This window comes from Artemia sp. Qi Xiang Cuo, chromosome 14, assembly GCF_049724085.1.
Source record: "Artemia sp. Qi Xiang Cuo chromosome 14, ASM4972408v1, whole genome shotgun sequence".
NCBI lineage: Eukaryota > Metazoa > Arthropoda > Branchiopoda > Anostraca > Artemiidae > Artemia > Artemia sp. Qi Xiang Cuo.
This window is the reverse complement of record NC_142807.1, coordinates 54,109,087-54,128,738: the sequence shown is the minus strand read 5'-3', so window position 1 is coordinate 54,128,738 and position 19,652 is coordinate 54,109,087. Positions and strand designations below refer to the sequence as shown.

Sequence of the window (19,652 nt, the reverse complement as noted above, 5' to 3'; positions counted from 1 at the left end):
GTCGCGGCCCCTCTGCTAAGCAAAGCCTGTCACAGGATATTTTAGACATCCTTATTTCTGAGGATGCTACCCCTCGCTTGCCAAACCTGAAATTCGTTATGACTGCAAGTGATGCGATACCTGCGATAGATACGGATCAAAATGCTCACTTTAGCCGTGCCATTCAAACCTGGGACCGGCATCTTTTTAGCATAATTGATAAACTTGATTACGTCACAAGTAAGGTAGCAGAGACTCCTGCTTTGGTGAAAGTGTTGTGACGGAGTACAGAGCGAGGTTTTGAGCTGTATAAATAAAGAAAAACTCAATGATAAATCCTGGCCTCTGCTGAATAACGAGTCAGAAACAGTGGGTCTTGGCTACGAACATTTCCGGCTTAGTGATTATAAGTTTTTACCGCGGATGTGCTACAAATGCGGGTCGCTAGAGCATATCGTCAGGCTGCTCTAGCGTGGAACGTTGTCTCAAGTGCCTTGGTAGTGGACAATCTCATTCCAGGAACAACCCTTGCCAGAATGAACCTTGTTGCTTCCATTGTGGATCTCATGAGCATACTGGATTTAGCTTTCGCTGCAAACAGTTAACCGAAAAAGTTGCAAAGAATAAAAAATGATTAGTGCAAAGATTATATATCTGAATCTGAATGGTTTTGGTGATAAACAACATGTAATGCAGTCTATGCCGCGCGATCTGGATATTTTGTGTCTGCAAGAGCATCATCTTCTGGACCGCTCTAGTAGTCTTCTTTCGAGCCTGTCGCAGCAGTTTAAGTGTTTTATATCTCCAGCTACACCTACAGGTGGACGCACATCAGGAGGCGTTTGCATTTTTATTCGAAAGAATATTCCAGTTTCAGTGTTTGCCGTTAATCGTTATTTTGTTGTTGTTCGAATCCCAGGGATTAGGGTTTTTTCGTGCTATTTACCAACAAATTATCATACTATTGATTCGGATTTTGATTTCAATTTTGCATGTTTAGAATTATCGCGATTTGTGGCGAAAGTTCCATCAGATTTCCAGTGGCTTATTTGCGGGGATTTTAACTGCAACATTGCTATCTCTCATGTCCGCTCCTCCGCTCTGTTATCTTTGTTTTCGGCTTTTACTATAGTTTCAGAAGATGCGGATTTTACACATGTCTATAATTCTGGTTCTGGCTCTACTCTAGACCATGTGCTTGTTTCAAATGCAGCATTAATACCACAGCCTGTTCATGTTGGATTGGATATGCATATCAGTGACCATTTTTACCTTTCTTTTCATTTAAATATTCAAATCCCTTCTTTTAAAATTATCCATCGTTCTAGTCAAATTGTAAATAAAATGATCTGGGATCGGAAAGTGCAAATATCATGAAGAATCAGATGCACTTTTAGCTAAAATAATTGTAATTATTCTAAGGATGTTGATCAAATTGATATTGATCTATTTTACCTTGAAATTGTTCATAGTTTAAAAGTCGGGGCTAATAAAGCATTTCGGACTGATTCTTTCCGTCGTTGATCTCGTGTTTTAAGTTGGAACCTTAACCCGATTTTAAAGCAAAGCCAAAAGAATGCATCTCAAGCTTGTTACCTTTGGAATTGCGCAGGAAAACCACGATGTGGACCATTTTATGATGGTATGAAATTAACTAAACGCATTTTTCGGGCTGAGTTGCACTTGCATAATGAAATTATAAAAGATGAAATTGGTTCAAGGATTACTAGTGATAAGAATGAACTTTGGAGTTCGGTTAATTCTAGACGTCGTAATAATAATTGTTCACCAGATTCTAATAGTTCTCTGAAACTAGATGATTGGATAACTCATTATAATCAAGTTTTTTCATCCGGTGATGCGGCAGTTGAATCACGGCCTGACTCTTTATTATCGGAAGAAATTTCAAAGCCCCGCCCAAATAGTAAAATATCTGTTTCTGTTGATGATGTAACGGTAGCAATTAAAGCTCTAAAAAGTAAGCATTCTTTTGATCATGATAGTATACATTCAAACCATATAAAATGGGCATCCCCCAAAGCAGTCCTTTTCCTCGCTACTCTTTTTACTACTATACTTTCTTCTGGAGTTCTTCCAACTAGCTTTTCTCGTGCTGCCACTTCACCCCTTTCAAAAAAAGGAGGGAATACGAATCGTTGTTCTGGTTACAGGCCGATTACTGTTTCGTGCCAGATTAGCAATGTTTTTGAGTTAGTTTTATTAAAGTATTTGGAGTCTTGTAACCAAGGCCCGAATCAAATTGGGTTCCGCAAGGGTCTAAGCATGGATGTTGCTCGTACCCTCCTTTCAAGAATAATATCCTTTTGTAAGCAATGGGAGAGTTTATACACTTGCGTTAGATTTTGCGGCGGCGTATGATTCAATTATCCATTCTTGAGCTATGACTGCGCTTCTGAAGAATAATGTCCCACTACCAGTAGTTTTGGTTTTAAAAAAGTGGTATGGCTCCTCTCGTATTCGTATTAAGTGGAAGAATCAGTTTAGTGATTATAATGTTAAGTTATGTAGGGGGCTGAGGCAAGGAAGCATTATTTCTCCTTGGATTTTCCATATTACTGTTTCGGGACTATTGGATCAAATTCAGTTGACTTTTATTTATGGTAAAGGTTATGTTCTGTCGTGGATTGCTTACGCAGATGATTTACTCCTTTTGAGTCGATCGCTTCTGTCACTTCAACAAAATGTAGATTTTTTAGCAAAGGTTTTTAGTGAGCATGGACTTCGTTTTTGCCCTGAAAAATGTCAGTTTTTAATTCTTGGTCCTAAGGCTAATGATCTCGTTAACTCAGAAATTTCTGTCCGTATTTATGATAGTATTTTAAAACTTTTGGAATCTTTTTTATATCTTGATGTGCCTTATGGACCAACTTTAGCTCTATGCCGTGCTTCTATTTCTAAAGCAGTTAAAAGTAGAATAGCGTCTAGTTTCGGGGCAGTAATTTGTCTTCGCGATCTTCTTTCTCGGAAATCACTGGCTCGGGTATATAATACAGTCGCTTTGCCACAAAATTTATTTTTTTCATAGCTTCTACCGTTTTTTATAATTATTAATATTTCGCATGTAAAAACCACAATTTTTAATTTTTATAATTTACTTTTCCGCTTTTATAAATCTGAATCACATACTTTTTTAATTAATGCATATAAAATAAAAAACCCTGTTGATGTTTTGGAGAAAAAGCAAAAGAATTTTTTATCCAAATTAAATGTTTTTTCTCATAATTTATATAGAGCTGCGCACGAAGCTTAATTTATTTTATTTTATTTAATTTTTGAATGAAGTGTTAATTTATTATCTATTGAATGAAGTGTTAATTTGTGTGGTAATTTTGATTGAAGGCCTTTGCGTATTTGTTGTTATATAGTTTAAAATAATTTTATGGCCTGTTGATTAGTGGTTATTATTTTTATTTATTTTTTTTACTCTTCGTATTCGGAGGAAATAAAAAGTTTGAATTGAAAAAAATAAAAAAAAAAATAAAAAAATAAATAAACAAACAGGCATCCGTGATCTTTCTTCGGGCAAAAAAAACAACAAAATTCCACATTTTTGCATATAGGAGCTCAAAACCTCTACATAAAGTGCCATATAGCACCAAAAACGGCGATTTTTGATGTCATATCTGGACTGAAAAGGCTAGGAAGCATGAAAAGGGTATACCTACCATCACAATCTCCATGGTCGAAACCTTAAGTATGAGTAATACAGTCCTTCCTCTTATATATTCCCCCCTCCCCGCCCCTTAGTATTTTTCATAAATCGTCGGCTGACTAATAGAACTGGGCTAGTTCTAGTGGCTAGACTAATTCTAGGTTAGGTTACTGCTGTCAATTAACAAAAATATAAGTGGGGGAGACAAAATATATATTTTTACTGTCTAGAGGGGATCAAATTTGTTTTATTGTTTTTTTTTCATTTTTTTTTTTCAATGAAAATACTAAAAAAGACATTTTCCAATTAAGATACTCCAAAAAAGGTATTTTTTGAAATCTCGACGGGTAAAAATGAACTTTGACACAGGCAACCAATACCACCCCCCCCCCCCCACCACAATTGAATCCACTGTGACTAGCAGGCAACTGCAACATCGTAGAGATGTTTAAAGGCTCAATTTGAAACTATTGATCATTTCACCATGCTTAGATCCTTTTAATGGCCTTCAGGTTTCCAAAACGAGTTGGCCTATACATTTCATGTAGCATAACATTAGATAATTGAATTTTTATTTACAACTCGTCAAAGACACCAAGGATAATATACCCTATTTTTTCTTTAGGGCATAGTTTAAGAAAGATGTAAAGTTAAACCTATATTTTATGCCTTATTCCTTATTGTATCGAGAATTCATGTCGAATTCTCTAGTTTCTTTGCCTGAGTTGGAAAAAGATCTTTTTACAAGGTTTATTGACTATGTTTTTAAAACCTTAAAAATGTACAAAAATTAATCTAAAAACTTTTTCTGATAAAAGTAAACAGCAAAGTTGGAACTTAAAACGAACAAAAATAACTGCTTTGCAATCGATGCAACATATTTGTGAAAAGTTATTTCGAATAAACTGGTTCGTGATACTTCCCTATAGTTGAACAACTCTGAAAACCTGGCGCTTTACTGAAAACTGAGCTTTCTTGAGTTTTTTTTTATTATTAAAGTTCAAATTATGTTGTATTTATTGAACTCATGGCTGATAAAAAGACTATTAAGAGCTTTATAAACAATCCTTTTTTCTGCAGACCACTTAAGCAATTTTCTGCTTCTAGTCCTACTTCGTTGCATCAGTTTTGTGTTATCAGTAAAGCACTAATTTGTCATGTAAGAACTTGCGGTAAAAAAATAAGAGTGAAAGAATAAGCGCAATAACTAGCTAGTTTAAAAAAAAAAACTGAGGGTGATTTCTGCAAAAGTTGTCAATTCGTATGTCAACAATGCTTACAGGAATATTTATTTCATTCAGCTTCAAGAAAATATAATAATTTCAAAAATACTAAGGCACAAGATTTTCTAAAGCCAATCACTACAAATTTTATGAAGTTAGAAACGCATAATCACTTAGCTATAAAGATATCAGTATAACAAAAAGCACTTAGCCAGGGTTCTGCAACCTCTCAAGGGGCATACAAAGCATTACACTGTGCTCAAGAGCTTGATTTTCTTTAATACCATGTTAACCATATTTCAACTAAATATATTCGAGTTCAAAACAATGTTTAAAAGACCAACTCCCAAGGGGCACACAAAACGCTACAGGGTGCTCAAGAACTTGATTTTCTTTATTACCATGTTAACCATATTTCAACTGAACATATTCCAGTTCGAAATAATGTTTAAAGAACAATTTGTATAGGAATGAGGACAGAGAGGTGATGTTGGGCGAGGCCCATTTCTAATGAGATTTTACTAATACCGAGATTTAGTTAAAACTAATTTGAGCCAATCAGATTCTTCCCAGAATCTCCTGATTGGCTGAAAAGTTTAAGGAAAATTTTTGATTATTTGAAATTAGTGCTAGCTAAATCTCAGCATAAATGGAAACCCATTGTGAATAAGCTGTTAGCTAACGAGAAAATTGCCTTAGTGGATATCTTCACTTACCCAGCTAGCATTATCAGTAAGAATGGTGGATACCTGCACATGAATAGCATGCAGAATCACTTAAAAATAGTGTTATCAGAAAATGTAGAATACAAGAAACTGCTGCCAGCCAGCCCTTTGAGGCTTTCTTAGCAGGTGTTGCAGAGTTTTTTAAACATGTGTCAAATAAAGTTGTCTTAAAAGAATAGAAGAAGATTCAGGCTGCATTACTGGCTTAAGTGCAAAAATTCCAAAGGAAGTGTCACAGCCAAAATGAAGTTTTATTTTGAAACACTAAAATGATGTCACTTCAGAAGCTTTAGAAAAAAAGTACAAATGCTTTGAATAAGTTTTCATGCCTTTGGCAATTTATTTGCGCAATTTTCACTAAAGACCAAGTCACATATTTGTACAAAATAAATTTACTCTCACATGAAAGCAAAATCATCCAAACTTAACTAAACTAAATTAAAACTTAAAAACAAGCAGAAATTATCCTAAATATGGGATTTGCTACCCCTTTAATCAACTACTTCTAAGGTCACAAATCATTTCTTTTCTGTTTATGACAGTGGTCTGAGAATAAATGAACTCATTTTAGCAGCTTAGATGAGGGGTTTTTGCTATATTAGAAATTACTTGAGTTATGTATGGCAAATGAAACATTCATAGCCTAAAAGATCTTTTCATCTACTATCTTGATCCTGTCCTTATTTCTAGAGCTTAGAAAATTGATAGAGACAAGTCCATTCCTAGATAAATTTTGGCAATAAAAGATAATTATTTTGCTGTGGTTGATCACATCTAAAGCAAACATGATAATAAGGTAAGAGCAGTACCATTAGATTCTATATTAAATGCTCTTTCCAAATACTATGGTTGCTTTTCTGAAAATCCACCCTACCCCCTTGACAGCCCTAATAATATATTTTTCTGCTGTTTTGCATCATATGATATGTCAGCTCTTCTTTGTAAGCTTTTTTTCTTTCATTTTTGACCAGGTGAAATGACCAGTTTTTCCTGAGTGATGGCCTGAGTAAGGTGAATAATCAGTTGTGCCTGAGAGGTGAAAATAGAAATGTTGGATAAAAATATTATTTGAAAAGATATAGAATTATGGATAATATTGGAAGAAAACATGATAATCTGGTTAATGGAAACTCAATGTATATTGTAAAACAAGAATTTCATTGTTTCTTCTAGTTTTGTATATAACTTAGGGCTATAACTGTAACTACTGTTACATTATCAAAAAAGTAACAATGATATCATTGGCAGCACAATAGCACTGCCTAAGAAAAGAACAATGTGGGCACAATATATGTGGGCACAATATGCACAATGTATGTTTATTTCTTGGTTGTAGACGAGGGCACTTTGTATCAAAAAAGTTGATGTAGAAACTTCGAAAAGGGCTCATTCGATTGAAAATTGGAGTGGCTAGTGGTCTTTTTAATAGTCAAGTGATTGGAAGGCAACTAACACCCCTTCAACACCCACCATTTCCCAAAACAAATCCAATCAACATTTTGAGATAGCCATTTTGTTCAGCATAGTTGATTTCCAGATAGAATATATGTTTTTGAGGAGGTCACTCCCCCACCACCCTCAGGGCAAGGGTTTTAAGTTATGTCCTAAGGGCATATAAGAATGTCAGCACTATGTATTATTTATTTTTTTTTTCCTTTACACCAGCACACTTTGTATCAAAGAAGTTGTCGTAAAAACTTCGAAAAGGGCTCCCTCAATCAGAAATCGGAGAGTCTTGTGCCCTTTTTAATAATCAAAAGAGAATGTGAGGCAACTAAAACGCCTTCCACACCCACCATTTCCCGATCCACATCCAATCAAAATTTTGAGATAGCCATTTTGTTCAGCTTAGTTGATTTCCAGATAGAAATTATGTTTTTGAGGAGGACACTCCCCCACAGCCCTCAGGGCAAGGGTTGTAAGTTATGCCCTGGGGGCATATAAGAATGATGTTGGCACAATGTATTATTTGTTATTTTTTTTCCTTTAGACCAGGGCATTTGTATCAAAGATGTTGTCATAGAAACTTCAAAAAGGGCTCATTCAATTAGAAATTAGAGTGGCTTGTGCCCTTTTTAATAGTCGAACGTGATTGGAAAGCAACTAACACCCCTTCCACGCCCATCATTTATCAAAACACATCCAATCAAAATTTTGAAATAGCCATTTTGTTCAGCATAGTTGATTTCTAGATAGAAAATATGTTTCTGAGGAGGTCACTTCCCCACAACCCTCAGGGCAAGGGTTGTAAGTTATGCTCTGGGGGCATATAAGAACAATGTTGGCACAAGGTGTTATTTATTATTTTTTTCCTTTAGACCAGGGCACTTCATATAAAAAAAAATGTCATAGAAACTTCAAAAAGGGCTCATTCGATTAGAAATTGGAGTGGCTTGTGCCCTTTTTAATAGTCAAAAGTGATTGGAAGGCAACGAACACCCCTTCCACGTCCACCATTTCCCAAAACACATCCAATCAAAATTTTGATTTAGCCATTTTGTTCAGCATAGTTGATTTCCAGATAGAGATTATGCTTTTGAGGAGGACACTCCCCCACAGCCCTCAGGGCATGGGTTGTAAGTTATGCCCTGGGGGCATATAAGGTTTTTATAGAAGGCGTTGTTGTAGGAACTTCAAAAAATCCTCATTTGATTGGAAACTCAAAGGCCTAGTGCCCTTTTTAATACTCAAAAGTGATTGGAGGGCAACTAACCTCCCTCTCATGCCCACCTTTTCCCCAAATACATCAAATGAAAATTTTTAGATAGCCATTTTGTTCAACGTAGTTAAAAGTTCTGGAAATTAGGTCTTTGGGGCTGACAACCCCCCCCCCCCACAGCCCTCAGGGCAAGGGTTGTAAGTTATACCCTGGGGGCAAATAAGGTTTTTATAGAACGAGTTTTTGTAGAAACTTCAAAAAGGACTCATTTGATTGGAAACTGAAAGGCTAGTGCCCTTTTTAGTAGTTAAAAGTGCTTGGAAGGCAGCTAAAACCCCTTCCACACCCACGATTTCCCCAAACACATCAAATCAAAATTTTGAGATAGCCTTTTTGTTCCATGCAGTTTAAGTTCAGGAAATTAAACTTTTGAGCAGGACACTCCCCCCACAGTATTCAGGGCAAGGGTAATAAGTTATACCCTGGGGGCATATAAGTTTTTATTGAAATCTTTGTCCTAGAAACTTGAAAAAGGGCTCATTTAATTGGAAATTTCAAGGTCTAGTGCCCTTTTCAATAGTCAAAAGTGATTTAAGGGCAACTGAACCCCCTCTCATGCTCCCTTTTACCCAAACACATCCAATCAAATTTTTTAGATAGCCATTTTGTTTAGCATCATTGATTTTCAGATGGAAATTTTAGTTTCTTTTCCTCTGCTGACTAATAATGTTTTTGAGGAGGACACTCCCCCACAGCCCTCAGGGCAAGGGTTATAAGTTATGCTCTGGGGGCATATAAACTTTTATTGAAATCTTTGTTGTAGATACTTGAAGAGGGATTCATTGGATTCGAAATTCAAAGGGCTAGTGCTCTTTTTAATAGTCTTGAAAGTGATTTGAGGGCAACTAAACCCCCTCTCTCAACCACCTTTTCCCCAAACACATCCAATCAAAATTTTTTGATGCCCATTTTATTCAATGTAGTTGAAAGTTTTGGAAATTAGGTCTTAAAGGATGATAACACTTGCACCCCCAATGCCCTCAGGGCAAGGGTTGTAAGTTATGCCCAGGGGGCATATAAGGTTTTTATAGAAAGTGATGTTGTAGAAACTTCAAAAAGGGCTAATTCAACTGGAAATTGAAAGAGCTAGTGCCCTTTTAGTAGCCAAGTGAGTGGAGAATAATTAACCCCCCTCTCACACCCACCATTTCCCCAAACACATCCAATCAAAATTTTGAGATATCCATTTTGTTCAACATAGTCAAAAGTTCTGGACATTAGGTCTTTAAGGATGATAACCTTATGAGAGCCCTCAGTGTAAGTGTTGTAAGTTATGCCCTGGGGGCATATAAGGTTTGCATAGAATGTTGTTGTAGAAATTTCAAAAGGGGCTCATTTGATTGGAAATTGAAATTGCCCTTTTTGATAGTCAAAAGTGAGTGGAGAGTAATTAACCCCCCTCTCACCCCACCATTTCCCCAAACACATTCAATCAAAGTTTAGAGATATCCATTTTGTTCAACATAGTTGAAAGTTCTGGAAATTATGTATTTAAGGATGACAAACCCCCCAGAGCCCCCAGGACAAAGGTTGTAAGTTATGCCGTGGGGGCATATAAGGTTTTTACAGATAGAGTTGTTGTAAAAACTTCAAAAGAGGCTCATTCAATTGGAAATTGAGAGGGCTAGTGTCTTTTTTAATAGTTGAAAGTGATGGGAGAGTGACTAACATCCCTCTCACACTCACCATTTTCCCAGACACATCCATTCAAAATTTTGGGATAGCCATTTTGTTTAACATAGTTGAAAGTCCTGGAAATTAGATCTTAGAGGATGACAATCACCCTCACACCCTTAGGGTAAAGGTTGTAATTTATGCCCTGGGGGCATATAAGGTGTTTATAGAAAGCATTGTTGTAGAAACTCAAAAAAGCCTCATTTGATTGGAAATCAAAAGGCCTAGTGTCCTTTTTAATAGTCAGAAGTTAATGGAAGGCTTGACATTTTTATATTAAAGATCGATGTGGGTATAATGTATTATTTTGTTGTTGTTGTTGTTGTTGTTTAGACCAGGGCACTTTGTATCAAAGGAGTTGTCATAGGAACTTTGAAAAGGTCTCATTCAATTGAAAATAGAAAGGGCTGATGTGCTTTTTAATAGTTGAAAGTGATTGGAGGGAAACTAATCCCCTTTCCATGCCTATACCCCCCCCCCATTTATCTTTATGTTTAAAAACAAAATGTTGCCTTAAGACAAAATCAAAATATCCAAGTTATCAAAGAAAGTAAACAGATTTTTTTGCAAATGGTATCAAGTTTTCCATTTCAGGTCAACTAGAGGAGGCATGAAACTAAATTAAACACGACTGTTTGTGTCCAGATTTTTAAAAGAGTGTATGTTGTTAAAAATTGCTGAAAATTTTTCTCCAGCATACAAATAATATGCAAAACTATAAATTCTTCAAAAAACGAAAAGATTTAAAGTATTATTTTCTATTTCCCTGAAAAGACTGTGTCAATATAAAACAAATAGAAATGAATTAAAAAAAAAACTTTCCACAAAATACGTTTTTCAAAGAAAAATAAAGAACTCCATTAAACAAAAAATTAGCAAAAATAAAATCAAATAATCTACCAAGCGTGAAACTACCACAAATCAGCATTGATAAATAAATGAAACCCAAAACAAGCAGAAATTACAATAAATAACCAAGTCAAACTCAAAACAAGCAGAAATTAAAATAAGTTGGGCTGAAAACCCCTATGCCTTCCAAAGGCCAGAACACAATTTGCACTTTACTGAAAAAAATACAAATGAATGTGCATTGTCAGTTTAATATACATATACTGATATTTCGAAATCAGAATGTTACTATTATTCGATTTATTAAAGTTATAAAAAGTAAAAACATATACATTTTTTTCAGTAAAGTACAAATTATTTTCTGGCCTGTTGAGGGCATGTGGGTTATGAGCCCTACTCATGTTAATTTCTGATCGTCTTGAGCTTGGCTCGATTATTTATCGCAATTTCGGTTAGTTTTGGGTTTCATTTATTTATTGATGCTGAATTGTGGTAGTTCTATGCTTGATAGATTATTTGATTTTATTTTTGCTAATTTTTTGTTTAATGGAGTTCTTTACTTTTCTTTGAAAAACTTATTTTGTGAAAAAGTTTTTCTAGTTAATATTTGGAAAGAACATAAAATAATGGATGTAACAGTATTCATTTTATATCATATGCATAATTCCAGTAGATTTGGTCAACCACAGCAAAGGGCGGGTTAGGACACTGCCCCCATACCACAACTACAATTGTCAATAAAAAAAAGGGCTAAGTTTTATGAATAACCTAGGATTTTTCTTGATTTTAAAAGAACACATGAATTTAAGAAGTGGAAAATTAAAATGGCAAGAAATTGGTTTAAAAAACTTGTACCAACACTAATTTCTTATTAACTGCTTGCTACTAATACTGTGTCTTCTTGTTTTTTGTCAGACCCTGTTGCATATTGAAAAACTGTTGCTTCAAGGTTCCACCTTTTTTAGTTTAAAAAAATTATGCCATAAATCCTGACTCTGATTAGATAATATGAAATTTTATGCTTAAAACTTAACAATATTCACGTCAAAAACTTAGGAACAGTGTGCATAATTACCTCAGCAGTGATGCACAATTTTGATTTTACTAACAAGTATGACTATAATGTGTCCTGTGCATCAGTCTTTATTCTTTGGTTATAGGTCTGGAAAAAATAATTCCCACAATCTTAGCATGGTTTTAAGCCAAATTAATGTTTTTATTATATATTCAAGATATAGGTTCCAAATCTTTAAAATTCTGTAGTTCATGCTTAAACAATGGTATGATGCTCATAACAGTTCCCTTGTATATAATTTGAGCTTTAGATCTATTTCTGAAGGTTTGAATGGTAAAATTCTAGTTTAAGTGCTTTTTGCTATCTTGGAAAGTAGTTGTGACAAGTAAATGAAACACTTAGGAATTAGGTGGATAGAACTCTCAGGAATGTATACAGAGCCTTAATTATCTCAAAGGAAGACATTTGAAGCCCTTCCCCTACTCCTTTGCTTTTCAGAGGGCATTGACCTTTAACAATATTTGTTATAAAAGTAAAACAACAAAAGTGTTTTTACCCTCATACCTTTGCTTAATCCCTAATTTGTAAGGTTTTAAAAAAAATTTCATTTACTTTTAGAATTTAGAAAAAAAATCGTTTATGTGACTTAAAATTCTACTGAAATAATACAAATTACATATTCAGATTTTAAGAAAATGAAATAGCAATTGAAATTAAGGTAAAATAGTTTTTTTTCAGGATTCAAAGAGGTCTTGTATGGGAAATATATAATTTGAGCTATATATTTATACACTGGTATAGAAGAAGCAGCTTCAAAATATTTCAGCTACAATTTTTCTGCATATTATTAAATAAGAATTATTTTCTTAACATGTTTCCTTCTCAAGAGCCTCAATTCTGCATAAATACAAAAAAAATGATGGATTTCTTACTTCATGTTATACAGCAAGTATCAATGAATCACATTTCCTTATTTTTCAATCAGTTTTCATTAATTATTATGATAGTTTTTCTACATAATCTAAGGCAATCTGAGACCATTAGTCAGGGGATGAATGGTCAAAAATATAGGCTAACCAAAACCATAAAATAAACAATCTAAAAAGGTGTCTCTTTTTGTTCTAGGATGTCTTTGCAATGAGTGGCTATTCTATACCTTTACCTATGAATTCCAGTTTCAAAAACTAAAGTCAATGTAAAGACTAGAAACTAAGATATAGGCCTAGCCTAGTTTTTTTTCAAAATTCAGATAAATCAGAATCTATTGTAGAGATTCAGAATCTATTGTATTCAGAATGCTTGTATAAATCAGAAAGGGTAGACATAGTAGCTTGGCAATACCTTCCCAGAGTAGCCTATAGTCTATGCCAATTTTGGCCCTGGATTAATTCCTGAAAGTTTCATTCAGTTAACCAGACTACTCTAGTACTACTTTCCAAGATTGCAAAAAGCCCCTAAACCAGAATTTTACCATATCTATAGTCAATATGTCTGACCTATGAATAAAGTGAGCATAACACTTGATGCCTTTTTTATATTCTTTCTAAGTATAATAATTGCTTTTGGCGCAAATACAATTTTAAGCCCTTTACAGGCCCTCAAAGATCATACTTTTTTCTTGTATTTTAGATATAGTTATATACCTATGTTAGTGTCACTCTTGTTAAAATCAGTTTACCTGTAAATTGAGTCATCAGAGGACAAAATTGAGAATCAAAAATGAACAAGAAATATAATAATAATAATAATGATTTATTTACCCACCAGCTACAAAAGATTATAGTGGAGCAAGGAAAAAACTAAATACACCAATAAAAAGAAAAACTTAAGTTATTATTAGAGAAAAATGTCATCTATTCAGTATCACTTTTATCACAGACTTCTCATGGATTCTTGACCATTCTTTGACTGGATTCATAATTCCAAATTTTTGAAGACAGGAATTTTGGTGCTGCTTAGGAAAAAATAATAGAAACTTTGCATACCTAAAACAGCACTTACTAATTTTATCTATTTCACTCTTGGCAAGTAGATGAGCTGCACTAGTGAGGTAAATAATGTGAGGTTGGCACACTGAACAATAAACAGAAGCAAGTGATTTCCTGGAATATCACCCCCAATTTTGAACAACAATCCTGTAAGCACATTTAATGGTGGTGGTTGTGTGCTTCATAATGGATTTCCTGTTTTTGAGGAGCAATTCAGAAATCATTAACCCAAGGTATTTCAACTCTGACACAGCAGGGACTGAATGATTTACAAGGGAAACACTATTGCTCTTAGCTCTGTTGAAAGCCAGAAACTTGCACTTTTCAATGTTAATAAAAAGTCTAATTGACTGAGGCTTGTTTTGCAGTCTATTTAAGTTATCTTGCAAGCATATTTTCAATCTGCTGAGAAGAAGAACACCATCTGTGTAAGCTATATAAGATAAGTTGATACCATGAAGCAGTAGACACATGGTTCAGAATCTGAGGGAAATTGCATGTTTGAAAATAAAAAGACTAAGAACACTGCCCTGCCTCACATCTCTTTTGACTTTAATTGGTTCTGAAACTTGTGTCTCTCCATTTCGTAGATAATGTTGAATTTGTGTACCAAACTTTCATAGTTTCAACAATAATCACACTTACACTGATGTGCAATAGAGCATCAAGAGATTGCATGCAATTAATACTATCAAACACTTTCAATAAATCAACAGTGTATGCAAAAAGAGGTGACTTTACTCTCCAAATCTAATAGCACATTTGCTATTCTAGTAATCTATGTGTCTCTGGGTAACCAACACTGTTTTGGATCCAAGCTGATTATCTCCAAAAAGTCTGGTGTCTTGCTTGGGAAAAATAGCAAATTCAAATATTTCACTCAAAATGCACAATACACTGATAGGCCTATAAAATTTACAATCATAGGTGCTAGGTTAGAAAAGCTAGGTGCATTGGTGATGTAAGATTTGCAATATATAATATGGCATAGACTATATATTTGGGTAAAGTTAGGTTAAAATTGGGTAAATATCTACCAAATCATATTATTGACTTACACACAAAGTGAATATACCACCCAATGCCTTTTTTTTTGCTGTTTATGAATATAATAATCTTTTATATTTTAAATGAATTTCAGCCCCCCCCCCCCTATATATGGCAATTCAGGGTATATATTTCTATGTTAGGGGGGGGGGCAAATTTTGTTTCTGATGTAAATGGGAGGTAAGTTTAAACTTTACCCCCACCACCCAAATGTAGAAATATATACCCTGAATTGGCATATATAGGGGGGGGGCTGAAATTCAGGTAAAGTTCTACCAAATCATATTATTGACTTACGCATAAAGTGAATATACCACTTGATGCCTTTTTGGTAAAATTATACTTTAGCTGCTTTTGACTATCTTGGAAAGGGGTTAGGTTAGGAAAATGAAACTTTCGGGGATGGGTCTACAGGCTAAAGTATGTCCTGGGAAGGTATTTTGAAGTACCTACCTCCACTGCTTCTCCCTCTAGAGGGTCCTGACCTTTGATGACCTTTAAAAATATGTGAGTTATAGAAGTGAAACTTTGCAAAATACATCTTCTGCTTAAATGAAGTACAACAAAATTGTTTTCAGCTTCACAACTTTGCTCAATCCCATTTTATAAGGTTTTATAGATATGCAAGTACATTTCCTAAATTTTGAAAATAAACTATTTATGTGTCTTAAAATTCTGCTCAAATAACTGAAATTGCACTTTAGAGCTAAAGCCAGAGAAAAAAAAACTTATAACTGACAGCTAAGGTAAGATTTTAGTGTCAAAATTTCAATGGGTATAGACCTGCCATGCAGGTTAATTTTAGGACCTTCTAGAGGAAGTAGGAGTGAATGCAGATTCTTCAAAATACCTGCCTAGAACAAACTTCAGTCTGTAGACCCATCCCTGAAAGTCTCATTGTCCTAACCTAACCCCTTCCCAAGATAGCCAAAAGTAGCTAAAGTAGAATTTTACTGCCTTTTTTTATGCTGATTACAAATATAGTTATCATTCTATCAGAAATGAATTTCAGCCCCCCCCCCCTATATAGGCCAATTCAGGTTATAGGCTATACTTCTACAACCTAACCCTGAATTGGTAAATATAGGGGGGGGGGCTGAAATTCATTTACGATATAAATGATTATTATATTTGTAATGAGCATAAAAAAAGGCGGTCAATATATACCAAATCATATTATTGAGTTTCAAATAAAGTGAATGCACCATTTGATGCTTTTTTTTTTGCTGATTACAAATATAATAAGCATTTCTATCGGAAATGAATTTCAGCCCCTCCCCCTATATAGGCTATACCTAACCTAACCCTGAATGGGCATTTATAGGGGGGGGGGCTGAAATTCATTTACAATAGAAATGCTTAGGGTAAGACACTCAGTAGTTGGACACTTTAATCACTTTGAAAACTTTTTGACATTTAAACTACTCTAATTACTGTATTATACCACCTAGAAACTTAATTTTTGTATCAAAAAATTTCTGAAAAATTTCTGAACAAGTAGGTTACTAATTCAAATAGTTTCACTAGTGCAGCGCCTCCTATTTTTGAATTTACTAACAAGTGACAATTCTGCCTAAACTCGGACATACAAACGGCTCATTGTAAATTGGTTATTAAAATAGTATAAAAGATTATGTCCAAGAATAGGCAGGTGGCCAACTACTGGGTGTCTTACCCTATTATATTTATAATCAGCATAAAAAAAGGCATTAAATGGTGTATTCACTTTATTCCCAACTCAAGAATATGATTTGGTAGAACTTTACCAAAATTCATTTCTGATAGAAATGATTAGCCTATTATATTCGTAATCAGCATAAAAAAAGGCATCAAGTGGTATATTCACTTTATGTGTAAGTCAATAATATGATTTGGTAGATATTTACCTAAAATTGAACTTGCACCATAGGCCTAAGTAATTGTTATAGCCTATTCAGAAAGAGACTACAAAAAGGCATCAATTGTTAGGCTATAGGCTATTCACTTTATTTTTAGGTCAAAGATGTGAACTGCTCAATATTTACCGTATCTAGTCAAGAACAGAGTATGAATTTCATTGTCTGCCCACCAGTCTTTATAGCAACAGACAAGCCTAGTTCACCCCTTTTCTGAGCTCAACCTTGGATCCAAAATGTAGTCTTTCACCCTATAAATACTCTGTGCTCAAACATATCATTTTTAATATATCTTACAGTCCAGAATAAAATGTACAGAAAAGAAAATTAAGATCATACTAACAACAAGGTCTACTTTTATCTAGAAATAGGCCAGATGCATCCCTCCAAAAAATTGTTGCTGCTGTGACATAATAGATGTGTTTTTTACACAGCAGTCAGTTGCGAGTTCTGTTTTATTTCAGAATACAAAACTGACTAATATGCGTCTTTTCTTCGTGGACAGAATCAGCCAAATTAAAAATAAAACAAGTGTTGTTTGCAGTTTTAGAAAAAGCATTTTCTAATCCTCTCACTAAAATTTTCCTATACCACAGTATACAAATTTAAATTTTCATCGTTTTCTATTTAAGTTCTAGGCTTTTGTTGCCTGAGTAGAATTTATAATTCATCTCATATATCTTATTCCGCTAATATACAACCTATGAAAGAAAAAAAATATAAGTAACGCTTACATTTTACATATGGTCCAAAATAGATCTGGTGTTAGTCTTTTTACTAATTTTGCAAGAAAATTGAAGTTGATAACAATGTAGCATCAACACTAAATACGACTCAGGCTTGGCATTGACCACATTCTAATTCGGCACCACCACGAAGATTTTTTTCCATTGTTCCCCTCCATTTCTTACCATTATCGTTCTTAGAAAATTATAACTATTCATTGACTTACAAATAGAGGCATACAGTTTATAAGACATCAAAAAGAAGTTATTTTACAAAAAAGAATTCTTTGCAACCCTTTGTTTGGTTAGAAAAAATATTTTAGAATATTATTTTGGTTCAATATATTAACAAGCCTCCAAAAAAAAACCGGCTGCCTTCAAACTTCTCTTTCTTAATTGAAACATAAACAGTTGGACATAGTTTTAGCAAAGATCAAAAATTATTTTCATTGGTGAGTAAAAATGTTAAAAGTGTACTTTCCAAAAAAAAGTACTATATCATCACATTTGTAGTTCATTATGAAAAATATAGCCTTATTGCAGCTAATTCATCACTGCATCATAGCATAGAGCAAATATTAGTTGCATTTCCAAATAGACTGTAGGCATATAGGCTACATTTAAGGAATTGAGGAATTTACCTAAGTCATAGACTTACAATTTATTAAGGGCTACCATATCATAAGCAGCGTGCTAGCGCTGCCAAAGTAAAGAACGATGTTGGCACAATGTGTTCTTTTTTCTCCATTCCCGGGCACTTCGTATCGAAAGAGTTGTCGTAGAAACATCGAAAAAGGCTCATTCGATTGGAAATTGGAGTGGCTAGTGCCCTTTTTAATAGTCGAAAGTGATTGGAGGGCAGCTAGTCCCCCCCACAAACATCATTTCCCCAAAAACATTCAATCAAAATTGTGAAATAGCCATTTTGTTCAGCGTAGTTGATTTCCAGATAGACAATATGTTTTTGAGGAGGACACTCCCCCAAAACCCTTGGAGCAATGGTTTTAAGTTATGCCCTGGAGCATATATGGTTTTTATAGAAGGCGTTGTCGTAGAAACTTCAAAAAAGGTTCGTTCGATTGGAAATTAAAAGGACTAGTGCTCTTTTTCATAGTTGAAAGTATTGGAAGGCAACTACCCCCCCCCCCCTCCACGCCCATCATTCCACCCAAACACATCCAATCAAAATTTTGAGACAGCCATTTTGTTCAGCATAGTTGATTTCAAGATAGAAAATATGTTTTTGAGGAGGAGGACACTCCCCTACGACCCTTGGGACAAGGGTTTTAAGTTATGCCCTGGGGGCATATAAGTTTTTTTATAGAAGGCGTTGTCGTAGGAGCTTCAAGAAAGGCTCATTCGATTGTAAATTCAAAGGGCTAGTCAATAGTCGAAAGTGATTGATGGGCAACTAGCCCTCCCCCTCCCACGCCCATAATTCCCCCAAAATCATCCAATCAAAATTTCGAGATAGCCATTTTGTTCAGCGTAATTGATTCCCAGATAAAAAATATGTTTTTGAGGAGGACACTCCCCCACAACCCTCGGGGCAAGGGTTGTAAGTTATGCCCTGGGGGCATATAAGGTTTTTATAGATGGTACTGTCGTAGAAACTTCAAAAACGGCTCATTCGATTGGAAATTCAAAGAGTGCCCTTTTTAATAGTTGAAAATGATTGGACGGTAACTAACCCCCCTCTCACGCCCACATTTTCCCCAAACACATCAAATCAAAATTTTGAGATAGCCCTTTTGTTCAACGTAGTTTTAAGTTCTGGAAATAAGATCTTTAAGGATGGCAACCCCCTCATAGCCCTCGGGACAAGGGTTGTAAGTTATGCACTGGGGCATATAAAGTTCTTATAGAACGCGTTGTCGTAGAAACTTCAAAAAGGGTTCATTCGACTAGAAATTCAAATGGATTGTGCCCTTTTTAATAGTCGAAAGTAATAGGAAGGCAACTAACACCCCTTCCACGCCCATAATTCCCTCAAACACGTCCAATCAAAATTTTGAAATAGCCATTTTGTTCCATGCAGTTAAAGTTCAGAAAAATTACACCTTTGAGTAGGACACTCCCCCCAGAGTCTTCAGAGCAAGGGTTATAAGTCATGTCCTGGGGGCATATAAGTTTTTATTGA

At 34.7% G+C, this 19,652-nt stretch overlaps 1 protein-coding gene across 5 annotated transcripts in view; it reads right to left on the bottom strand.

The window, feature by feature from the left end:
• LOC148944630 (mesoderm induction early response protein 1-like) overlaps positions 1-17,234 on the bottom strand; it is a 97,423-nt gene extending 80,189 nt beyond the window's left edge. For 2 of the 5 annotated variants that reach the window (XM_089100458.1, XM_089100454.1), the window contains exon 1: positions 17,131-17,234. The gene's annotated coding sequence lies outside the window, so the exon portion shown is untranslated. The remainder of the gene's footprint in view (positions 1-17,130) is intronic. The other 3 variants (XM_089100457.1, XM_089100456.1, XM_089100453.1) reach the window with 3 other exon arrangements.
• Positions 17,235-19,652: the final 2,418 nt, after the last annotated feature.